This window comes from Citrus clementina, unplaced genomic scaffold (genome assembly GCF_000493195.1).
Source record: "Citrus clementina cultivar Clemenules unplaced genomic scaffold, Citrus_clementina_v1.0 scaffold_9, whole genome shotgun sequence".
Taxonomy (NCBI): domain Eukaryota; kingdom Viridiplantae; phylum Streptophyta; class Magnoliopsida; order Sapindales; family Rutaceae; genus Citrus; species Citrus x clementina.
This window is the reverse complement of record NW_006261964.1, coordinates 28,725,813-28,731,895: the sequence shown is the minus strand read 5'-3', so window position 1 is coordinate 28,731,895 and position 6,083 is coordinate 28,725,813. Positions and strand designations below refer to the sequence as shown.

The following is a 6,083-nucleotide window of genomic DNA, read 5'->3' as shown; positions in this document are numbered from 1 at the left end:
CTCAACGAATTGAAGATGAACTGAGATCTGTTGAAAATCCAGAATTCGCAACTTGGAGATCACAAGATCAGGTGCTTCTTGGCTGGTTACTTTCTTCAATGAGTGAAGGTATCATCAGTTTAGTCTTCAATCTAGAGACTTCTCGAGAGGTATGGAAAGCTATAGAGGTTCAATTCGGATCTCAGTCTAAATCTAGGCTTCTGCACTTACGATATATGATGAACTCAACTAGAAAGGATGATCTGAAAATTACTGATTATTTCATTAAGATGAAAAGTATTGCTGATAATATGGCTGCTGCTGGTAGTGCATTAAGTGATGATGATCTGATCTTGCATGTGCTCTCTGGTTTAGGTCCAGACTATAACTCTGTTGCTACCTATATTACTGGACAAGTAGGAGTAGGAAAAATGAATGTAAATGAAGCCTATGCTATGCTCCTAACTCAAGAAGCTAGGATTGAACAACAAACTCATATGCTAGCTAATACTGATGTGAAACAAAACTTTGAGGCTAATCTTACTTACAATAGAGGTTACAAAAAGGGAAATATGTCTGGAGGAAGAGGTTTTGGTGGCTTTGGTTATAATCCTGGCTATGGTAACGGTGGAAACAATAACAGTAATGGTTACAAGGGAGGTTATAATGGAGGCTCTGGATTTAATGTAAATAGTGGAAGTGCTTATGGCACTAATTATCAGCTCAAGGCTTATCAAGGAGATAATCAAAGAGGTGGAGGAGGAGGCAACTGGAATCCAAATGCTGGAAATGGTGGATTTAACAATAGCAGATCTTCTGGAAACACTAAGCCTCAATGGAATGTCTCTAAGCCAACCTGTCAGATTTGTCTCAGAACAGGCCATACTGCCAATATTTGCTGGAAGCTTGAAGAATTTATTGCATCTGGATCTTACAGACCACCACCAAATAGAAATCCAAAGTCTGCATATTTGGCTAATATGGAGGGACCTGCTGATGCTAACTGGTATTTGGATAGTGGTGCAACACACCATCTGACAAATGATATCAACAACATGCATGTCTCTGAAGTGTTTACAGGTATATCTAAACTTCTTGTTGGCAATGGTGCTGGATTGAGTATAACACATGTTGGTAGTGCTGCATTGAAATCACATAACTCCCATAATACCTCCTTAACTCTTAAGCTAAATGATATCCTTTTAGTGCCACAAATTACAAAAAACCTTATTAGCATCTCTAAACTCACTAATGATAATGATGTTGTGATTGAGTTTACTAATAATCTCTGCTTTGTGAAGGACAAGGTGAGGAATTTGATCATACTGCAGGGCAAAGCTGAAAATGGTTTATACAAATTGCTATTAGTTTCATCTAATAAGCCAGTTCCCTCTGTGCATCAAGTCTCTCCTGCATCTAGTCAAAGCTTTGTTGCTGAGTCAATAATACCAACCAATCCTCTTTCAATGTTTTCAGTTGTCAATTCTACTCTTTCAAATAATGCTTCTTGTCTGCATACTGCAGCAACTCCTTGTAAAAATTCTGAGTGTTTGCTAAGTACCTCTGTATTGCATCAAAGATTGGGACATCCATCTTCTAAGATTTTGAGCCATGTAATCAAAGCATGTTCATCTTTCAAACTGGAAAATAAAACTAAAATCTTTGATTTTTGTGATGCTTGTCAAATAGGAAAAATGCACAAACTTCATTTTCCAGCTACTATTATCAAAACAAAGTCTCCCCTGGATATGTTGCATACTGATTTATGGGGACCAGCCCCTGTGGTTTCATCACAAGGCTATAAATATTATGTGAGCTTTGTTGATGACTTCACAAGATTTACTTGGATTTTTCCTTTGAAAACTAAAAGTGAAACACTGTCAGTCTTCAAAGTTTTCAAAAACCAAATAGAGAAACAACTTGACAGACCTATCAAATGTCTTCAATCAGACTGGGGGGGAGAATTTCGATCATTTGTTAATTTTCTTCAAACAGAGGGCATCCAATTCAGACATTCATGTCCATACACTCACAACCAAAATGGCATTGTAGAGAGAAAGCATAGGCATATCACTGAACTTGGTCTCACTCTTCTTACACAAGCCAATCTACCTATTAAATTCTGGTGGGATTCCTTTCATACAGCCACATATCTTATCAACAGATTACCTACTCCAGTTCTGTCAATGAAATCCCCTTATGAGTCTATCTTTCATCTCACTCCAGATTATCAATTCTTAAGAACATTTGGATGTTCATGTTTTCCCTTTCTCCGAGACTATAATCAACACAAGTTTCACTCTCATACATCCAAATGTGTCTTCTTGGGGTATAGTTCTGTGCATAAGGGTTACAAGTGTCTCCATCCCTCTGGAAAAATCTATATAGCAAGTCATGTTATTTTTTATGAGACTTCATTTCCATATTCCTCCATTTTCAGTTCATCTTCTCCATCCAAGTCTTCTGGATTTCAATCCAATCTTCTTCAGCAATATACTATACCTATTTCTAATAGCAATTTGAATACCCTTGAAGCTGCTACTGCAAGTAATGATCAAAATTCTAATAATCTTGATATTACATCTTCACCACTTCCTCACAACACATCATCTCAACTCTCACCACCTGCTACTTTATTCCAGCAAACCACATTCTCTTCACCAACTCAACCTACCATGTCACACTCTTTGATTCACCCAGCACAATCATCTCAACCTAATCCAATTCCTTCCACACACAAAATGATAACCAGAGCAAAAGCTGGAATATTCAAACCAAAGGCCTACCTAACAGATCACAATAGCCTGGAACCATCCACTGTTTTAGAAGCATTATCTGATCCCAAATGGAAAGCAGCAATGCAGTCTGAGTATGATGCTTTGACTAAGAACAAAACTTGGACTCTGGTGCCCATGTGCTCATCCTATAAACCAGTTGGATGCAAATGGGTGTTCAGGACCAAGTACAACACAGATGGCTCAGTTTCCAAATACAAAGCTAGGCTGGTGGCCAAGGGATTTCATCAAACTGCAGGTATAGATTATTCAGAAACATTTAGTCCTGTAGTGAAGTCTGCAACAGTAAGATTAATCCTTAGCCTAGCTGTCATGAAAAATTGGAATGTCAGACAAATTGATGTGAATAATGCCTTCTTAAATGGGGATTTGTCAGAGGATGTGTATATGATTCAGCCTGAGGGTTTTATGTCCAAAGAAGGCTACATATGCAAGCTTACCAAGGCTTTATATGGTTTGAAACAAGCTCCAAGAGCTTGGTATGATAAACTGAAAAGCTGTCTTACTGCCTGGAATTTCTGCAATTCTAAAGCTGATACATCTCTTTTTGTTAAGCATGATGATAAAGGCATTATTATTATATTGATCTATGTTGATGATATTCTGGTGACTGGCCCTGACTCAACATTACTTGAAGAGTTTATCAGTAATCTCAGTAAGGTCTTTGCCCTCAAGGATCTGGGATTGGTGGCTTATTTTCTTGGAGTAGAAGTATGTTATACAGCTCAAGGAATGCATTTGTCACAGACTAAGTATATCAAGGATCTGATAAGCAAAGCTTCAATGCAAAGCTGCAAAGGGTCAAATACACCTTTCAGCACTGGTTTCAAACTAGAGAAGAATGTTCAAGGTCCTCTGGGGCAGGAATTCGAAGAACCAACTCTTTATAGGAGCATTGTTGGAGGGCTTCAATATTTGATTCTCACCAGGCCTGACATTGCATATTCTGTACACAAACTCAGCCAATATCTCAGTAATCCTACACTCCAGCACTGGTTAGCATGCAAGAAAGTTCTCAGGTATCTTCAAGCTACAGCCACTCATGGTTTATATATCCAAAAGGAGGGAACTCTTGGACTTACAGGTCTAACTGGATACTCTGATGCTGACTGGGCATGTGATATTGATGATCGAAAATCTATTGGAGCCTACTGTATTTACTTGGGTAATAATCTGATTTCCTGGTCATCAAAAAAACAAGCTATTGTAGCTAAGTCAAGCACTGAAAGTGAATATAGAGCACTCTCTTCAGCAAGTTCAGAACTTTCATGGCTGCAATCTCTGCTGTCAGAACTTAACATTGTCCAACTACCAGCTCCAATCCTTTGGTGTGACAATCAGAGTGCAGGAGAGTTAGCTAGAAATCCTATTCTTCACTCTAAATCAAAACACATTGAGTTGGATGTCCATTACATTAGAGATAAAGTGCTTGGAAAAGAATTAGAAGTGAGATACATTCCTACTGAAGAACAAGTTGCTGATGTCCTTACCAAAGCTCTGTCATTTCCCAAGTTCAACTATTTTCGATCCAAGCTCAATGTCATCAACAGACCATTGAGCTTGAGGGGGGATGTCAAGGAAGCTCATGTTTGCAAGATTACCAGCAAAGCAGAGGATCACAGCAGCAGCAGCATACAGTTACGAGTAGATGACATGGCATGCCAGCTGGAGCCTGGTGGTTATGTAATTAGTTGTGCATATGTTAATTAGCAAAAGCTGTTATAGTTAGTTAACAGAATAAGTGAATTAGTTGCAGCTAATTACATCATTTAGTGCTGAGCTTCAGCTTAGTATAAATAGCAACAACTTTGTACACACGAATAAGTTTTTTGATTAATGAAATTTAGTTCTAAGAAAATATTCAGATCTGGTTATTCATTTTCTCAGCTGCCAAACATTATTCTCGTTCTTCTTCTTGTGGAAGGATAGTGTTAGCCCCCACTTTGATGGGATTAGCTTTAATGTCGTATAAAAGCTAAAGGATAGTGTGGCCTCTACTTTGATAAGTTTAGTTTTGATGTCATATAAAAACTAATCCATACACGTAACTCATTTTTAAAAGCTAACTCAAGAGTTGGAGCTGTCCAAGTTTTATATACATAATTTAAGACTCATTCTCAACTAATATCAAATAATCTTTTTAATAATAGACGCTACTATTTGTTGAGTATAAGATGGGGAAGATCTTTTTTTAGCTATAGTAAAAAAAAAAAAAAAATCAACCATGCAGCCAAATTAAAGTTATCAAAGTGCTTGGTACTAATCCCAAAAAAAAAAAGAGGAGCCTAAGGCCTTGTTCGACATTAAGATTGGGAAGCTATAGCTTTAAGCTACAATACTAAATGTTTGGAAAAAACACTAGTTACTGTGGCTTGGAAACTAAGTTAATTTGATCATACTTGCATGATAAAAAATATATAATATCTTTACTTTTTTTAAATAATTAATTTAAAATTATATTTAATGTAAAATATTAACTTTTATTTTATAATTGTAATTTTTTCCACAATAATTAAAATATTAACTTAGAAGTTACAGCAATGCAATATTAAATTGGATCTAAACATCTAAACATAGATATTAATTTTTGGACTTAACTATGGTGCAGTTGTACTTAGTCATTGGATTCAGTTATGGTGAGAGATCTAATGGCTAGATAACTGGATCTAATGGCTAGGTGCAACTGTGGTATGGTACTACAGTTGCACTGTAGTTGGACCCTAATTTTTTAGCAATTCCATGATCAAAAGATAATTAAGAACCTCCAATAGTTGAAGATAAAGAAATAAATGCATTGTCATCTAATTCGATGCATTTTTCTAAATTTTGACGTGACTAGAGGCCAAATTAAAATAATTGACGTCACAAAATTAGATATCTTTGCCATTCCATCTCCAATTCTCTATTCATGATTGGAAAAAACAAAATTAAAGTAAATTCTCACCCACTTTCAGATAAATTAATCCATCAAAATGGCATTGAATTTTCGTGTATCTTGGCCGGATAAGTAACCTAATAATTCAAAAAACAAAAATAAAAAGAAAACAAACGAAGCCGCCCACTTAAAGGCAGGGGAATCATTCCCGGCCAACTACAATTGTCTATTAACCAGGTACTTTATTAATTAAAAATTTAAAAAAGACAAATCCTCATCTTTTTTCACAAATATTGAGATACGTACTATTGCTGTGAAGGCCAGGTTTAAAGCACGCATTAGGCATTCATAATTTAATCACACGTAAAATGGTTCTTCTCTCTTTAGGGACGACTGAATGGAACCTGTAGAAACATGACACGTACTCGCTGGCT

General features: G+C 36.5%; 1 non-coding gene across 1 annotated transcript; it reads left to right on the top strand.

Moving 5' to 3' along the window:
• The first annotated feature begins 308 nt into the window (after nucleotides 1-308).
• Nucleotides 309-445, top strand: LOC112095517. The gene has a single exon (XR_002903893.1). It is a non-coding gene; the product is annotated as a small nucleolar RNA Z247 (small nucleolar RNA).
• The last annotated feature ends 5,638 nt before the right edge of the window (nucleotides 446-6,083 follow it).